The sequence below is a fragment of the Rhinatrema bivittatum genome, chromosome 1, assembly GCF_901001135.1.
Source record: "Rhinatrema bivittatum chromosome 1, aRhiBiv1.1, whole genome shotgun sequence".
Lineage (NCBI taxonomy): Eukaryota > Metazoa > Chordata > Amphibia > Gymnophiona > Rhinatrematidae > Rhinatrema > Rhinatrema bivittatum.
Genome location: NC_042615.1, coordinates 573,767,907 through 573,787,211, shown reverse-complemented (window position 1 = coordinate 573,787,211; position 19,305 = coordinate 573,767,907). Strand labels below are relative to the sequence as shown.

At 41.3% G+C, this 19,305-nt stretch overlaps 1 protein-coding gene across 10 annotated transcripts in view; it reads right to left on the bottom strand.

Moving 5' to 3' along the window:
• Positions 1 to 19,305, bottom strand: part of LOC115099952 (spindle assembly abnormal protein 6 homolog) — a 311,055-nt gene that overhangs the window by 29,907 nt on the left and 261,843 nt on the right. The gene's annotated exons all lie outside the window — the stretch shown is intronic.

Sequence of the window (19,305 nt, the reverse complement as noted above, 5' to 3'; positions counted from 1 at the left end):
AGACCCAGCAGGTCACCGCAACCTCTGCCTCGGCTCTATGCATGGCTGAGGATTGGAGGCCTGGGCAGAAGGCCTTGGCCTAGGCCCAATGCCAGGGCATAAGCCAGATGCCAAGGCCTCAGTCTTGGCTGGGGATTGGTCAAGAGACCAGGAACAGATGACTGGGCCTGGACCTAGGCCAGGGCCTGGACCTAATTGCTGCAGCCCAGTCTGGAGACCAGGTCCCAATGCTGGGGCCTCATCCCAGACTGAGGCCTGATGCCAAATCCCGATGCCAAGGCCTCATCCCAGGGTCAGGCTCTGTTGCGGAGCTCAGGCCTCGGAGCTCTGATGAACACATCTTACTTTTTTCTTCTTTGTTCTTGAACTGATGCCTTCCACTGGGGTCATATCCTCCTAAGCAAAGAGTACTATTTTGATGTACTGCCCAGGTGTCGGGATTCGGCCTCCAGGTCAGGTCCCAAACATCGGGCCTGGCCATGGCTACAGATATCTGACAGATAAAGTTAAGTGGGGAGAAAATTTGAGGGGACCCCTACTCTTGCTCGGGTCTCAGCCAAGACCATGGCATTGGATCGGGTCTAGACCGAGACCCTGGTGTCACACAGAGCCCTAGGTCATGGCCCCTACTTATGGCCTAGGCATAGGCCAAACTAGAAGTTTTAACTGAATTAGATTTATTTAATTTGGGGGGCCCTCAATTAATTTTGGGACTCCCCCAATGAAATAAAATCGACCCTTATTTGATGCATTTTGCAAATTTGGTTAAAACGAATGCACATCTCTAGAATTAAAGTGGCCAATATACCCTGAATAAACCAATATCCTAAGTGTGGTAAAAACCCTGAGAAATTCTCATGACCTCCCTGACCACCTTCCCTACTGTCCCACGAAGTGGCCAGAATCCCCAAAATAAACTTTTAAAGGTATAAAACAGTGGCACAGGCCCCACCCTATATCCCTCTCCTTTTTCAAAATTCCCCACCCTCCCAGTCCCCCTAGATTTACCAAACTTGCCCTGATAGACTAGTGGGAGCCCGGAGTGCTCTCTAAGCTCCAGACTCCATGGCAACTATTTACCTAAATGGTGCCTGCCCATCACATGATAGGGGAAAGGTAAGCTGGCATGATTTTGGAAAATGGCTGCTGCCAAGTCCAGAATCTAGGGGCACTGTAGACTGCCACTAGCCTTTCAAGGCATGTTTGATATGTCCAGACAGGGGGTCAGGAGGGATGGGCAGGTCAGCCTTCAGAAGAGGAATTTTGAAAAAGGGGAGGTGTCTGGAAGTTTGGGAGCAGGACTGGTCTACTATTTTATGCTCTTTAAAGCTTTTTGGGGGGACTTTAGTCACCTCAAGGAGCTGCAGCAGGTGAATGGTGGGATGGGGATCTTGAGGGAGCTTCAGAGTCGTTACCATACTTGGAAGGGAACATTTAATCAGGGAAGACTGGCCACTTTTATTCATTGCCCCATAGGTACTAGGTTGGCATTAACATTCTGATACTTAATGGGGGACGTCAGGTACAACTGAGTAGTAATTGTGATCATAACTTTACATATCCCTGGTAGAATTTGTAAGATGTGTAGCATTTTAAGAAAACATAAGTGATCAGTCAAAACACGTCTGTTATTTTTAATGTTTCAAATTAAACTATTTTATGCATCACAGAATAGCACAAGCATTAAATAAAGCATAGCAATAAAGGAAATAATAAAATAGTCCTGTTCAAAAGTTTACATACCCTTAGTTCTTAATATCATGTATCGCTTCCTTTTGTATCAATGATGGCTTGCAGTCATTTGAGATGGTTGTGAATGAGGCCCTTTATTTTCTCATGTGGTAAAGCTGCCCATTCCTCTTGGTTGAAAGCTTCCAGATCCTGCAAATTCTTTGCTTGTCTAGCATGAATTTCATGTTTGCTTTCTCCCCAAAGTGGCTCAGTGATGTTGAGGTCAGGACACTGTGATGGCCACTCCAGAACCTTCATTTTCTTCTGCTGCAGCCGCTGAAGGGTTGATTTGGCCTTGTTTCAGATCATTGTCATGTTGGGAAGTCCAAGTGTGCCCCATGCACAGCTTTCTGGCTGATGAATGCAAATTTTCTTCCAGTATTTTCTGATAAGATGCTGCATTTATACTGACATAAATCTTGACTAAATTCCTTGTTTTGCTGTAGCTCACATACCTCAATAACATCAGAGATTCAACTCCATGCTTCACGGTAGGGATGGTGTTGACTCCTCTCCAAACATAGCATTTATGGTTGTAATAATTAGGTTCAATTTTTGTCTCATCATTCAAAATTATTTTGCTCCAGAAGTTACAATATGCCAAACAGTACATAGAGAAGCCTCAATACCTATGGAGCAAAATAATTTGGAATGATGAGGCATAGGTGTGGATACCTACCCTTCATTGCCATCTCAACCTGTATATGTCAACTTAAGTGTATATTATCAGCTCAAATATTCAAGGGTATGTAAACTTTTGAACAGGACCATTTTATTTTTTCCTTTATTGCTATGGTTTGTTTAGCGACTGTGCAATTCTGTGATGGATAAGATAGTTTAATTAGAAACACAATAAAAATACCAGACACATATTCTCTGAGCATGGGATAAACACTATGGATCCATAAGGACTAGAGGATGGGAATAAATAAAAAAGCTTGGGGGTAACCTGCACAAAGCGGAAGTTACTACCCTTAACAGAAACATGGGGGTGACCTGCACGGAGCGACAATTACTACTTTGGGAATCTTGCTGGGCAGACTAGATGGACTATTTTGGTCTTTTTCTGCCATCATTACTATGTTATGTTACTATGATTTTTTAAAAAGCTACACATCTTACAAATTCTGCCAAGGGTATGTAAACTTATGAGCACAACTTTGGCTAACAATCAATTGTGATTTTTTTTAGGCAAGACATGTCAATTTGCATGCATTTGCATACCGATCAACTCATTTGCATGCTCACTGTGCCAGGGGCAGAATAATGCATGGTAGTTAACGTGTGGTATTTTATCACTGCATTAGGCCATTTACTGCATGGTAAACATCTAATGCAGCTGAGTATATAGACCCATTAGACACTAATAAGTGTTACTGTACCTGAATTAAACTTACTTTGGGCTACCAATGAAAAGAAGTATGCTAAATCTAAAATAAAAAAGTATATTAACTAGAAATAATGGCAGATGACTAATACTTTGATACTGATCATCCTTCAGGGGCTATCAGATAAAGAGGGTAAGGTGGTCAATAGCGGCAGCAAAATCTTTTCTAGAATTTGTATTGCTGTTTAGGTAAAAAAAAAAAAATCACTTATTCAGTTCAACAACTGGTGTCAAAGTTTTTAAAGAAGGAAGAATACATTGTTCATTAATTTCTGTAAACTTTTATAGTTTGGCAGATAACAAAATGTTCTATTTATTTCAGACACCTCCCTCAAGTTATATTTTTTTCTCCAGTGTGTGCTGTAGTTTATAAAAGGGAAACAATCTGTTCCATCATGGTAAAACAAATTGATGCATAGCTAGTGAAGTTATGTACTTTTTCATTCAATTCAGACGGGGGATAGATTGTTCCTTTTGTGAGTTTATTCCTATTTTCAAAATAGTGCTAAAAAAATGAAATACATTTTACAGCTATATGTGACATAAAGAGAAAAAAAAATCAGCAATTTTGAAAAGTGGCTACAAGCAATTTTGAAATCTTGCAACATGGATTGATTACTTGGAAAGCTGTGGAGCTAGATTTAACACAAAAAGGGGCACGTGTCAGCCTGACTTCAGTGCTGTGAAAAATAGTGGAAACAAAATCACAGAAAATATAGACAGACATGGTTTAATGGAACACAGCCAACAGGGATTTACCCAAGGGAAGTCTTGCCTCACAAATCCGCTACATTTTTTTGAAGGGGTTAATAAAGATGTGGATAAAGGTGAGCTAGTAGATGTGGTGTATTTGGATTTTCAGAAAGCATTTGACATATTCACTCATGAGAGACTTCTACAAAATTAAAAAGTCATGGAATGGAAGATGATGTACTTGTGTGGATTGCAAACTGTTTAAAAGAAACAGAAAATAGGATTAAATGGTCAGTTTTCTCAGTAGAGAGAAGTAAACACAGTAGAGTGTCTCAGAGATCTGTACTTGAACTGGTGCTTTTTAATATAGTTATAAATAATCTGGAAAGGGTTACATCAAGTGAGGTGATCAAATTTGCAGATGACAAAAAATTATTCAGAGTAGTTAAATCACAAGCGGATTGTGATAAACTGCAGGAGGATGTTGTGAGACTGGAAGACTGGACATCTAAATGGCAGATGCAATTTAATGTGGACAAATGTAAAGTGATGCATGTTTTGCTACAGGTGACATCCTGAGTCCATCCACTTATAACCATCATCCCTGTACTCTAGTTTCAACAGGCTTTTATTTTATTTCTTAGCAGTGACTAAAAGGCAGCTAGAAAATAACCAGAGATTCAAATCCACAACTGCAGTAGCAGCAAAATCCTTGGGAACTATGAAGTGCCCCGAATATCTTGGTTTTAAAGGAATTGGCAGGCACCACTAGATGTCAGTCTCAGTCCCTCGGATCGCCTCCCTCAACTTCAGCCGGGCAGCCCCAAGGGAGCAGAGTCAGAGCCATGACAGGAAAATGACGTGGCTGGATCTTCAATTTTAGGGGGGGCGGGGTGGGGAGGGGTGGGGGCTGTTGCCGGAGTACTTCTGCCCGGCGTGTATACTAGCAGTATTGGCGGGCTTAAAGAGACTTTACCATTAAGCTTCCCTATATCCAATACTGAGGTGATTTCTTGTGTTTTCTCCTAGAGTCGTTTCCCTCAGCCCTTGGTAAGACCAACTTGAATTACTATGGATCCTTGTGGTCAATGTTGATGAGGGTGGACTCAGCAATTAATGCCTGAGCTACAGACATTGGTTTACTTGTGAAGTCTGTATCAGAAATCCAAGAAGTATATTCCAATAGACTTCAAGGAATTGAGTCTAGAGTTATGGTGGTTGAAAAACAAGTTCAATAGATTCAGCAATTGAATACTGCTTTAATACTGGACAAAAAAAATCTATATTCATAGGAAAATAGAACTGGAAAATTTTTCAAGCTGCCTAAATTTGTGGTTTTTAAGTTTTACTAAACTTCCTGGAATTCCAGTTAAAGATACTCTCAAAAAGTATTTCATGGAAGTTCTTGGTTTGCCAGCTGACGCTTTCCCTCCGATTAATAAATCCTTCTTTCTACCTTTGCATAGACGAGACAAAAATGGCCACTTTTTACCACCAGAAACTATCTTGTAGAGTTCCATGGAAGAGGTTGTGGATGGACAGATACTGTTAGTCTTTTTCATTTATGAACAGGACTTGAATATGATTTTGAAATTATATTTTCAAAAAGCTAACACTTTTTTTTTTTTTTTTTAATAGGAGTCTTATCTGGATATATGCAGACGTTGTCAAGTCTACTCAGGAAAGAAGGAAACATTTTCTTCAAATGCATCAGGAATTTCTCTCTTTGGGTGCTACTTTGTTACTTAGATATCCATGTAAATGTGTGGTAACAAATACTTGTAATAGATATTTCCTTCTTTCTGACCAGTTCCGTTTTTTTCTGGATCAGAAGAATCTCTCTCCTCAGTAGTTAATGGCTACAATCCTTAGTTTATTAATCCGATTTTTGCAAGTTATAGCAAGTTTTCTTAAAAAGGTTTTTGCTTTGGAGCTCTCCCTTGTCTTACTACTACTCCCCCACTTATTATGGTCTATGACTATTGGAGAGAACAAAAGGGTTTTTTTCCTATTTTGAGTGTTTCTTATTGATTATTATCAGATTTCCTATGTTTATGCTGCCTTTTCTTTGTCATGTAACATGGCTATGTAATCACAAAGCATCATAAATAAAAAGAAAAAAATCACAATCTAAAACTTATAGTACTGTGATACAGTCTATCATATATTTCAGAACTAATGATAGTAAAATTAACATAGAAACAGAATACAAAATAGCAGGAGAATGCCATACAACCTACCTAGTCTTCCCATCCACACCTACTGCTTATAGCTCTATAATCCCTACCCCTCCCTTAGAGAACCCTTCTGTTTGTCCCAAGCTTTTTTGAATTCAGATATTGTTCTTAACCTCCATTGGGAAACTGTTCCATGCATTCAACACCTTTCTGTAAAGCAATATTTCCCTAGATTACTTCTGAGTCTACCACCTTTAACTCATTGCTCTAGAGTCCCCTTTATATCAAAAGAGGCCTGCTTCCTGTACATTGATACCTTTAAATGTCTTTATCATATCTACCCTATCCCACCTTTCCTCTAAAGTATGTATGTTTAGATATGTGTCTGTCCCTACATGCCTTATAACAAAAATCACAAACCATTTTATTAGCCACCCGCTGGACTGATACCATCCAGTTTATATCCTCTTGAAGGTGTGGGCTCCAGAATTGAAATGGTATTCCAAATGAGGTCTTACCAGTGAATTATATAGTGGCAATACCACCTTGCCTTATCCACCTTTTTTGGCTATCTTGGTCATTATATACAACCAACTCCAGGATCCACTCTTGCCTCATGCATAGAAGAATGTCATCTCCTACACTATACCTCTTCCTTGAATTTTTGCAGCACAAATGCATTTCTCAAGCTTCACTAAATACTTCTATTTTGCCACACCTTCCTGGGTGTCTATTCTGTTGCAGATTTTAGGAATCATCTGCAAGAAGACAAACATTTCCCAATAGGGCTTCCACCTATTGTTTATGAAAATGTTGAAAACAACTGATTCATGACTCTCTCCTTGACATGAACCTCATTTACCACCACCCGTTGCCACTTCCCATTCAACCAGTTTCTAACCCAGTCAGTCACTTTAGGGCCATACTGATTTATTACTGTCATATTATTAAGATGACACTTAAGGGCCCATACTACATTTATTTATAATTTGCCTATATGTAATTGAGTCAAAGGTCTTGCTTAAATCCAAGCATATTACTATCTACTCTCCCCGATCCAACTCTGGTCACCTAGTCAAAGAAATAGATTAGATTTGTTTGACAAGACCTACTTCTGGCAAAAGTATGCTGCCTTGGGTCATGTAATCCAGAAACTCCACTATCCTTCTCATCATCACCATTAGCAGCAATGGTCAGAGTGAGTGACATCAAAGTGCTCAGCTTGATTCTCCTGCCTCAATCAACTATTGCTGGGTTGTACTGTGCCTGAGAGATAATAGTTAATTGCTCCTTTCATGCTCCTTCATGCGCATTATATATAATTAGGGATGTGAATCGTTTTTGAACGATTAAAATTATCGTCAGATAATTTTAAAATCGTCCAAAATCGTTAGAGTGCACGATACAATACAAATGCCCCCGATTTATCGTCAGGGGCATTTGTATTGTATCGTTAAATAGGGCGCGGGAAAACCGGCACACCAAAAAAACCCTAAACCCCCCCCCCCCCCCCCGAACCTTTAAAAAAAATCCTCCACCCTCCCAAACCCCCCCACAAAATGTTTTAAATTACCTGGGGTCCAGTGGGGGGGTCCCGGCGTGATCTCCCTCTCTCTGGCCACGACTGCGTTAAGAGAAATGGCGCTGGTGGCCCTTTGCCCTTATCTTATGACAGGGCAAAGGTAGCGCCGGCGCCATTTTGGTTCCTGGCTCCCGACGTCACGCTTACAGGAGATCGCCCCCGGACGCCCGCTGGACCCCTAGGGACCTTTGGCCAGCTTGGGGGGGCCTCCTGACCTCCACAAGACTTGCCAAAAGTCCAGCAGGGGTCCGGGAACGACCTCCTGCATGCGGGCCATATTGCCAATCTTCAAAATGGCGCCGGCGCTACCTTTGCCCTCACTATGTCATACGGCGACTGTCACCCATATGACATAGTGAGGGCAAAGGTAGCGCCGTATTGCCAATCTTCAAAATGGCGCCGGCGCTACCTTTGCCCTCACAATGTCATACGGGCGACCGTCGCCCGTATGACATAGTTTATTTATATTTATTTATTTATTTTTGGATTTTCTATACCGGCAGTTCCTGTATAATATACATATCACTCCGGTTTACAAGGAAAATAACTATCGCCTAGTTGGCGGTTTACATTGAACAGATTAACAATTAACAATTAATTATTACTGAAACAGATAAACAAAGAAAACATGAAGGCGCAAAGAGGAACTTCGTGAAACTACCGTGAACAGAACATACATGATTATTTAAATTTCAATAGTGAACTCTTCTGGAACTTTATGCAGGGGGCTGGGGAACAACGACTGAGTTGATATTGTCATTCTTCCTGCTCTTAGCTCTCGGGGAATGCTTGTGTGAAGAGCCAAGTCTTAAGTTTCTTTTTGAAAGTGGTGTGGCAAGGTTCAAGGCGAAGGTCTGGTGGTAGAGAGTTCCAGAGTGAAGGGCCCGCTGTGGATAGTGCGCGTTTCCTCAGGGAGGATTTTGCAGGTTGGGTGATCAGCCTGTTCTGGTACGCCCTTCTAGTCGGTTTTTTGGAGGTGTATAGCTGGAGTTGGAAAGTTAAGTTGAGAGGAGAGATGTTATGTAGGGCCTTGTGTATCATCATGCTGGTTTTGAACTGAATCCTGTATTTAATCGGAAGCCAATGGAGATGCTGGAGGATTGGGGTGATATGATCCCTTTTTTTTTTTGGCGTTTGTGAGGATTCTTACCGTGGCATTCAGGACCATCTGAAGTGGTTTGGTGGTGCAAGCGGGAAGACCCAGAAGGAGAGAATTACAGTAGTCCAGTTTCGGGAGTATGATGGCTTGAAGCACCATGCGGAAGTCTCTGTAGAGTAGAAGTGGCTTTAGTTTCTTTAAAACTTGTAATTTAAAGAAACATTCTTTTGTGGTGTTATTTACGAATTTGTTGAGGCTGAGTCTGTTGTCTAGAAGTACACCCAGGTCTCTGACTTGAGGTGAGGTGATGTACCCGAAGGTATCTGGAGATACATAGTGAGGGCAAAGTTAGCGCCGGCGCCATTTTGAAGATTGGCAATACGGCCCGCGTGCAGGAGGTCGCTCCCGGACCCCCGCTGGACTTTTGGCAAGTCTTGTGGGGGTCAGGAGGCCCCCCCAAGCTGGCCAAAAGTCCCTGGGGGTCCAGCGGGGGTCCGGGGGCGATCTCCTGCACGCGTGACGTCGGGAGCCAGGAACCAAAATGGCACCGGCGCTACCTTTGCCCTGTCACATGATAAGGGCAAAGGGCCACCGGCGCCATTTCTCTTAACGCAGTCGTGGCCAGAGAGAGGGAGATCGTGCCGGGACCCCCCCCCCCTACTGGACCCCAGGTAATTTAAAACATTTTGGGGGGGTTTGGGAGGGTGGGGGATTTGTTTTAAAGGTTCGGGGTGGGTTTTAGGGGTTTTTTTGGTGTGCCGTTTTCCCACCCTCCCCCGATTTACGATTTTTAACGATTTAAAAAAAACAAAAACACGACGATCAGATTTCCCTCCCCCCCAGCCAAAATTGATCGTTAAGACGATCGATCACACGATTCACACCCCTATATATAATTATATTGGATGTTCTGACACTGATGTATAGTAACAGATACTTGTTTACATTTTGCCTTATGATAGTATTTGATTTATATTCCCTGATTCAGTCATACAACTGCTCCATCATAGATGTTTTGAACTATACCAGTACTCATAGGGTAGTCTCGATATGGTGATTTGCGATAATGTGCATGGAAATATGTTTATGCTATACTTTCCAATAGGATATTGTGATCAATTCCGCTGAGGTCCACTGTTAGCAGTGAATTTTTAGGATTATCACTTGTATTATTGAATGTGAGGTGTGTATGCGAAAAATGTACTGCAATTTATGATCTATTAATTAACACTAAAATGAATGTCCTATGCATTACTGAAACCTGGCTATATGAGATAGATGTGTTGCTGAATCAAATGTGTCCACCAATTTTTCTATATCATCAGAACATCAGAGTTGAAGTTTAGACATAAGAATAAATGTGGTGAGGGAGGGAAGCTATAATATATAGAACAAGCTTGACACTGAGTTTAGTTACATTACCATTGGAGTGTCCATGTGAACTTCTAATAGTTAAAATGTCAGCCTAGGGAATATGTTTAATTTATTTCCCTCCAGGAATCTTCTCTACAAATCTCTATTTTGGAGTTTCTTACCTCCATTAATTCAAATATATATAACACTGTCTTTTTAGGAAATTTTAACCTGCTTATAGATGAAGTTCCTTTATCCTCGATCTGTGATTTTTTTTTTTTTGTTATGATACAAGCTTATGTATGCAGATTGTAAATCAACTAACTCATCAGGTGGGATGCATGCTAGATTTAGTTTTTCTTCATTCTAATGTAATGACCTTTGACTAAAATAATTATCCAAGTGATGTGGACTAATCATTTTATAATTAGTATTTCCCTTTGTGTATTAAGAAGGTAAAACCATTCCCCATTTATTATACATGAGATTTGATCCCTCAAAGCTTAAAGACTATTAGCTACCAAACTGAAATCAGATGATGCTATTAATATAGATTCTTTAGTAGAGAGATGGTACATATCACTAACTCAGATATTAGTTGCAGTTGCCCATTTGAGGAAACGTAAATTAAAACTTAATTTACATAAGGCCTCATAGGTCACTATGGAACTGAAACAATTAAACAGAAATGTATGCCGGGCAGAATGTAGATGGCATTCAAAGTCCTCTCCTAATAATATATCAGTTTATCAAGAGATCTTTTTGAGATATAGTATATACAATCTGTTGAAAATCAAAAAGGCATATTTTGCAAAAACAATTCAGGATGTGGGTAATAGTCCCTGAGAACATTTTCTTATGGTAAAAAAAAAAGAAAAAAATATGACTCAATCAACTCCTACAATGATGTCTCCTCTGTATTCATCTACCACTGCTTTATGTGAATTGTTTGCAACTACATTAAAGAACAAAATTTGTACAATTTTTCTACATTTTCTATACGTTCACTGTCTCCAATTTTACCTGATGATGATCTTGGGGAACAATGGAACTCTTCTGAATATATCACCAAGAGTGAAATTGTACAATATATTCAAAAGATGAATTCAACTACATGAACATTAGATATGTGCTCAGCAGCTTTGATGACATTTCTATGGGATGATTCCATTGATGTTGTTCAGAAGATGATGAATTTATCATTGTCAGAAAGATATCTTCCAAATTAATTGAAAACAGTCATTGTATGCCCAGTTCTAAAAAATCAGAAGCTTGATACAGAAGATTTGACTATAGCCTGATTTCAAATTTACACTGTCTTACTAAAATTATTGAATGTATGGTGCATAAACAATTAGATATCCAAATATAAAGAAGGAGCAATACTGCACTCCACAATTCATAAACACAGTCCACTAAGGAGTGCAAGAAAACTTCTAGGTCCAATAATTTTATCTTCAAAAATATTTATTTTTAAACGTTCAAAGGAGCCACTCCTATTTTAAATTCATACACAAATAAATGACTGCTTCAGGGTCCCCCTGAATTTAAAATAGGAGTGGCTCCTTTGAACGTTTAAAAATAAATATTTTTGAAGATAAAATTATTGGACCTAGAAGTTTTCTTGCATTCCTTAGTGGACTGTGTGCATAAACAATTAGAACAATTTCGAATGATCATGGATTCTTAATTAGATTCTGTTTATATTTTATCCATCTCATAACACTGAAACATTATTTTCAAGTACTGACTCTTTCAGGCACGGGTTTGAGATGGCCATTAATTATACCTTAGTCTCATTGGAAATTTCATTTGCATTTGATCCCATTAATCTAAGGTATTGCTGCACCGCTTACAAGGCTTTAGTATTTCATCCATAGTTCTTACATGATTTTACTCATTTCTGGCAGAGCACTATTATCATATCTTGATTGATTGTCCTAGCTTTCATGCTACTGATGTGGAGGTACCTCCAGTGTCCTCCCTGTCTGCAATGCTTTATAACATCTCTATGTGGCCAGTCTGTAATATCCTTTTCAGCGCAGAGGTGAACTAAAGACTGTATGCTGACTATGTGTGGTTTTTCCTTACTAACATAATTAGTGTTGATTATGACAAAACTGCCAGGTTCTTATGGCCTAGTTTGGCCTCTGTTGGAAGCAGGATGCTGGGCTTGATGGACTCTTGGTCTGACCCAGCATGGCAATTTCTTATGTTCTTAATGTCTTAAGGTCATGCAGCATTGGTTAGCTGACAATATGTTGAGTTTAAAAAATGAGATGATGCTAGAAAGTCACTTTTCACAAGTTTCACCACCTTTGCCATTTAAGTTTGAAGACTGGTCATTCGAACTTACTTCATAAGTTTGATATTTAGGGGTAATGCAACAAGCAAATTTATCTTCACAGCTCTAAGTGAAATCCGTTGTGCAAAATGTTTTTTATAAACATCTAATTCTAAGGAAAATAAGTCTTATCTGGATGCAGTACATTTTTGTATGGTACTAAAAGTCGATTATGGGCTGTTTAGATTACTGTAATGCCCTTTGTTTAGGTCTACTTGAGTCAACATTATGAGCTTTGTAGATCATCCAGAACTCCGCTGCTAGAGTATTGACAAGCATTTCCATTAAAGTACATATAACACCAATATTATACTCTTTACACTGGCTATAGATTTCTTTGAGGTGTAAATTTAAAAGTTCTGGCTTTATTGCACAAAGCTTTGGGTGGTAATATCCCTTAGTGGTCAGGGTATTATTGAAAACATATAAACCGTTTGGGACACTTAGATAAGCAGCTCTGGTAAAGAAGCGCCTCAAGGTCCGATAAGGTTCTACCCCCGAGGGAAGCTCTCCCTCCTCGGGGGGGGGGGCTCATCTTCTTCTGCCGGGTAGTCTGAATCTCCATAATTGGGGCTATCAGGTGGCGAGTGGCCGCGCCTAGGCCGCGAGGGTCCAGGGGCCGGGTCATTCTGGACGTACGGACCCGGTCGGGGAGCTGACCGCATTTTGACAAAGGTATGAATCCCTTTAAATAACTCCACCCAGGAGATCGAAGCCATATCTGGCCGCATGGGAACCAGGCCCCCCTGGTTCACTAGCTGCTCCCCGCTGCTTGCTGGCTCCGGAGTGTTCCCTGAAGAACTGGCATGAACGCTGGGCTGTGACCGGCCCTGGCCCGGGACTCCCAAGACCTCTTCACATTGGGCACATAGGGAGGCTGCATCCTCATTCTGTGTGGCCCTGAGGTTGCATGCAGAGCAGAGATTGCTGCCTGATTCTGGAGGTGCCGGCACTGCCGAAGCCTGGTCACTCTTACTTTCCATGCCGCCGGTAAACTCATTAAGAGTCTGTGCTATGCGCGAAAGCAGGCGCCTGAGATCAGTGCTCAGCAACGTGCGCTTAGAGCGTGCGCCTATAACGTGCACTTAGAGCGTGCGCCTATAACATGCGCTTAGAGCGTGCACCTATAACGTGCGCCTATGAACGAGCGCCTATCAATGTGCGCCTATGAACGGGCGCCTATCTATGAACGTGTGCCTATCGCTGTGCGCGTAGCAACGGGCGCCTATCGCCGTGCGCGTAGCAACGGGCGCCTATCGCCGTGCGCGTAGCAATAGGCAGGAAGCTTCAGATAGAAGATGATGGCGAGCAGGCAGACGAAATGGCGGCCTACTGAACTGGCTGCCCCAGAGGCACACTCTGCTTCTCCTCGGATCCTCGGAGACCAACAAGTAAATATATACGCCTTACCTTGTCTTCGGCGCTTCCCGGCTGTAACCCGGGCAGTCTCCGGCTGCGGGGGGAGAGGGCGAGTACCTTCACCGCCGCGCTCGAGGAGGTGCACCCGCTGCCTCTAGGCCATGCCCGAACTCGTCTCGCTCGGGGACCAAGTCCACGCCGGGACAGAGGCTGCCTCTAGGCCGTGCCCGAGCCCTTCTCACTTGGGGGCAGGTTCCTGCCGCGAGTCAGCCACCGGACCAAGGCACTTACCTGCGAGGGACCACGGAAGTCATCTCGGGAAACTCCACTGGGGGAGGGACAGACTGGTATCACCGCAGGAGTGCAGGGCTCGTCGTTAGTAGATATCGTCTAGAAATTTAGTCGTTAGAACTTGGAAGAACGCTCAGCGAGCGTGAAAGAGCTCCAAACTGCTTTGGAGACGGAAATTACTGAATTGCTTTACTTCCTGTGGGGGTATATGTACCCGTGCTGATGTCAGATCCGTCTCCAACTGCTAGCACGAGCACACTATACCCACTTGTTTTGAGTCCATCTGTTACACGCTAGGAAATTTAAAATTCACCAAACACTTCCTGAAATAACCAGGCTTTCAAATTGCTTTAAAATCCTCAATTTGCCTGAACTCAACCGGTAATAAAAAGCATGTTTACATGTTTCCTGAAGGTAAACTACTCTATTAGGAGGTATTGCTAATAGTTGCGTATCGGCAGACCAGAGACCACAATGTTTGATAAGGGCAGTATACCTGCACCATATCTCATATGTAGGAAATACTTCTATCTTGTAGCACGTTGATCACTAAAGCAACACCTTAAATGTTATCATCTGCACAACTGGGAATCAGTGTAGCTACTTTAAAATCAGCGATGTGGGCCCATAAATTACATGAGATAACTAGCCTTGCCGCCCCATTTTGTAATAACAAAACTTTCAGATGGCAATTAGGGAGTCCAATATATAATAAATTACAGCAGTGTGAAAATCAGTCAGTAAGATATTTTTATCCCCTAATCAGGCATAATTTTAAAAAGCTGATCTTAAAACCGTTTTAATTGGGTGCATAAGGTTAACCCAATGTCCATTAAAACCCTTTTTTTTTTTTTAAATTCTTTATTTTGCACTTTTCAATATTTGATACATTCCAACATTTAGCATAAATACAGGAGTAAGGATTAATCAAACATAAATGTTTGTCCTAAACATATTTTCAACAACAAAAGGTCTCAAACTCAAATTCTTTCCTCCATGTTACCACACTAGAAGGAGGGGATGCCAGAGCAAAACAAATTACAATACAGCAGACTAATGTCTGAAACTATTTATAAGGGAGAGGGAACACAGAGTTTCTATCAATACTCCAACTTTCATTAGATGTTACTTTCAGCCACTATCCCTTGGTTCCGTCGACTCTCAAGGTATTCAGCTAAAGATTCAGGCTCGTAGTATATAAATTTTTCACCTTCTGCTTTCAATACACATTTACAAGGAAACCTGACATTTGCTTGATACCCAAAGGTTCTTGCTTGATTAGCAAGAGCAAAAAATTTCTTTCGTCTCATCTGTGTCTCTGGTGAGACATCAGGGTAGACCCAAACTTTTTGTCCCAAATACAACATAGATCTTTTAGTTAAAAATATTTTAAGGACATTATCTCTATCTTCCAAATATTTAAATTTTACTAATAAAGTCCCACGCATCTCTACTTGAGAGCTGTACGAGGTTTCTATTAACTCCATCATGTTCAATGAAGCTCCTTCTGATGGTATATTTCCTTGTGAAGGTTTCTCTCCTTTTCTCAAAAGAAAATAAGCTTTTTGGATTAAGGGTGTTTTTTCTGCTGTTATTGAAAGTATCTCTTGGAAGTAATTTTTCAATTGCTCCTTTGGAGAAGTCATTTTACATTTGGAAAAGTTTATTATTCATAAATTGTTATATCTCAAAGAGTTTTCAATGCTTTCCACTTTCTTTTCAAGCAAGTTTTCTCCTTTTATTATTGCTAGTTGCACCTTCTTAATCTGGCTTATTTCTTCCTCTACTTTGGTCATATTAGTAGAGTGTTGGTTAATTTCTGGAGTTAAATTATATAAGGAAGTTTGCATATCTTTTATATTTGAGGATAGATTTAGCATAACTTTTTGCATAGTCATTATTGCCTGCCATATAGATTCATTCGTGACAACTTTAGGTTTTTCCAATAATAGAAGAGGAGACAGGTTTAAAGCTTGAGGCATAGGAATACCTTGATTTTCTTGGTTCCTCGAGGTCGTGGCCATTTCCTTGGCTGGTCCTGCTTCTTTTTCGCCAGACCCTGCCCGACTTTCACCGCCATTTTCCTCTACCCGGGGGGGAGGAGGTAAGAAAGAAAACCTCCTGATCTTCTATTATCGCCGTCCCTCCTGTTGCTCCCTCTCCTACAGGGCTCAATTCTGAGGACGCCATCCGTCCTCGTCTGGGGCCTGGGTAGGCAACGTTGATGGAGTCTCCAGGTGGGGTGGGGGTAGTTGGAGCCCCGGGACTGAGCGTGACGTCTCCCAAGGGCAGAGGCGCTTGCTCTCCGCCTTGCTGCCCAGCGGGACTCTCCGGGGCTTGTTGCTCTGAAGTTGGGTGAAAACCCGTCAGAGTTGTCTGAATTAGCGCGGGTCTCGAGGGGGTCGGGGCTCCCTCTCTCACCCGACCTTTCCACTTCGTGTGTGGCATCCCGCGGGGGCCTCAACAGGAACAAAAGTTACTATAGAAAGAACTCAGTGGAGCTCACAACCCAGCGTCTCTCTCGAACGCCATCTTGGCCACACCCCCGCACCAAGAAGCCATTAAAACCCTTAAATGCTAAAATACTTCTGAAAATACTAGAGGCACCCCATCTACCTGCTATTTTGTTTGTCCATTTCTTGGGACAAATCAACCAGTCTTCAGGGCTTCAGTTTAATTAAGTTCTCCCATTAACTCATTTTGCCAAAGCTAGCAATCAACTGCTTTTACCCTGTTCAACAGAACTGCCATAGAGGAATCTACATTCTTGCCAACAGGACAAATTAGCTGAATATCATCCGCATATATTTAAAATCTAATAACCATCGCTTTCAATTCTAAGGCCTAACAGCTGCAGATAAATGTTAAACAATACCCATAAAAGCGAAGAGCTCTGAGGTATGCCTGACACTATGGGAGTCCATGATAACTGGCAAGTTCCCACTTGCGCTTATTGCTGGCAATTCATCCAAAATGATGTAAACCATTTCAGTATCTCCTCTTCTAGACCAAACACACACATCATTTCCAGCAGGATGATGTGATTCACAGAATCAATAGCTGTAGTAATAAGTAAAAATGTCATGACTGCTGCCCCTCCCCCATCCAATTCCCACAATATTGAATCTACTACAGATAATAATGTTTCTGTACCATGGTGTTTAAAAAGCCTACATTGGAAGGAGCTCAAATAGTCATATTCATCTAAGATTTCATTAAGCTGTAACAGTACCAAGGCAGAGTTAGTGCAACAATGGTTAGCTTTATGCCATGCAGTACTGGATCTTCGGTTCTTAGCAATACAGCAGTTGTCCCCATAACCTCTTGGTGGTAATTTATCTAGTCTTTTATTACAGGTTAAACAGAAATGGATATTTCGTTTAGATACTATGTCCCCCAAAAGATTTAAATAATAAGATCGAATGGCGTGTTTTTCTGAGACACTTGTATTATTCTGATTGGTAAGCTGGGATATACTCTGTGATGATTGGTCAGCTGTTTCGGTGGGAGGTGCCACTATTCTGACTGATTGATTTTCAGAGCGTTTGGATGCTAAAGGGTTGAGCCGGATCCAGTTGCCGTATTTAAATGCCTGGATACTGGCCGGTTGATTTGCAGTGTCCTTTGTATTCTTGCGGTGACACTGAAGTTTTCAATGCTTGAAGTACTTTAAGGTAAGTTGTTGGAAAGAGAAAACCATGTTTTTGTTTAATTCTTGTGGATATTACTTTTGGAATTGGTTTTGTTGGTATTTGGTTGTTTTGTGTTTTCATTGAATAACAAAGAGGGTTATGGAAAGTCTTGAGAAGCTTGGGTAAGTGTGGGCATTAGTTTTTTTGTTTGTTTTGTCTAGATATGATTTTAATTATTACCATTTATATTGCAGACTTTGCAGTTCCCTTGAAGCAGCCTCTTGTGTGAGGCAAAACATAAACCTAAATCAGCAAATAAGGGAGTGAGGTGTGTTAATTGATGAAGGCAGTTAAATAATACTGTAGGAGTTTCTGGCCTCTGAGTGACCTGAGCTATACCATTGAAACCTTCTAGCTGAGCTGATGATAGTGTTGAAAGCTCCTTGATGTGATACCATCAAATGAAATTGGAGTGACACAATGTATTGAATGCCCTTAAGAAGATAGATTTGGTGATCCTGGTAGACCTTCATTTTAAAAAAACGTTCTTCTCCTTGAAAGAAGGAATCTGGTCTGAATACTGATTCACTGGAGGGAGAAAGCTGTCTTCCTCCCTATCTGTGTGAATGCCAAAAGATGGGGACGGTAACTTTCAAACAGCCGCACGGGTGTACATGCACGCACGTATGCCGGCTCGCGCCCAGAGACACGGCCATTTTATAAGATACGTGCGCTTTTATGTGTATGTGATATAAAATTGTCATACATGCGTGTGCAAATGCCGGCTCTGCCGTGTAAGTGGGGGGGGGATTTTTTTTTTAATTAGATACGTGCGCAGAGGCAATTACCAATTTCCCTAGTCTGTTCCTTGTTCGCCCAAGGAAAGAATAGGACTTCTTAACCCCCTAGTTAATATGCCTCCCTTTTACCCCCAACCCTTAAAACCCCGCTAACTAGACTTTTTTTTTTGTTTCATTACTTACACGCCGTCCATAGCAAAAGTAAAGTTACGTGGTAGGGGACCCCGGTGCATTTCATGTTACATACCCGGACTACCTATGCCCCACCTTTTTTGCCCTTCCCATTTGTGCGTGTACCAGAGGATATGTGCGTAGGTGCTTCTCAAAATAAGTACGGTGCGCATGTAAGGCTTTTAAAATTTGCCTTTAACTGTACAATTTAAAGCAGTCTGTTATTTTAATGGTTAGTAGGGGTTTGTTTGTTTTTTTTTAGGAGGAGGGTGGGTTTGTAGGAATTTCTATTTTTTTGTAACATCTTAATGTGGGGACTTGGTGGGGAGGGGTAGGTATGTGTATGTTTGTTGGAGATGAGGGTTTAGATAATTGTATTATATGGGTTGGCATGCTTTTTGAAGGATTTATGATTTTGTAAAGATATTGATTTATCATCATAAAATATTTGTATATGCAATATCTTTTGAATGTTAGAACATTGTATCTAGGACATGTAAGCAGAGTCCCTTTCCGGGTTACCAGTGAGCTCTGGGTGTATAGTGTCAGTTACCTTGTGCAGAATGGAAATGGGGGAGAATTCATTCAAATACAGCCCCTCCTTCTGCGGAGTCTGGACTGACCATCCCTCTAGTGAGCTTCTAAAAGTTGAGCTCTGGTAACTGCTAGAGAGGCAGTCTTTTGAG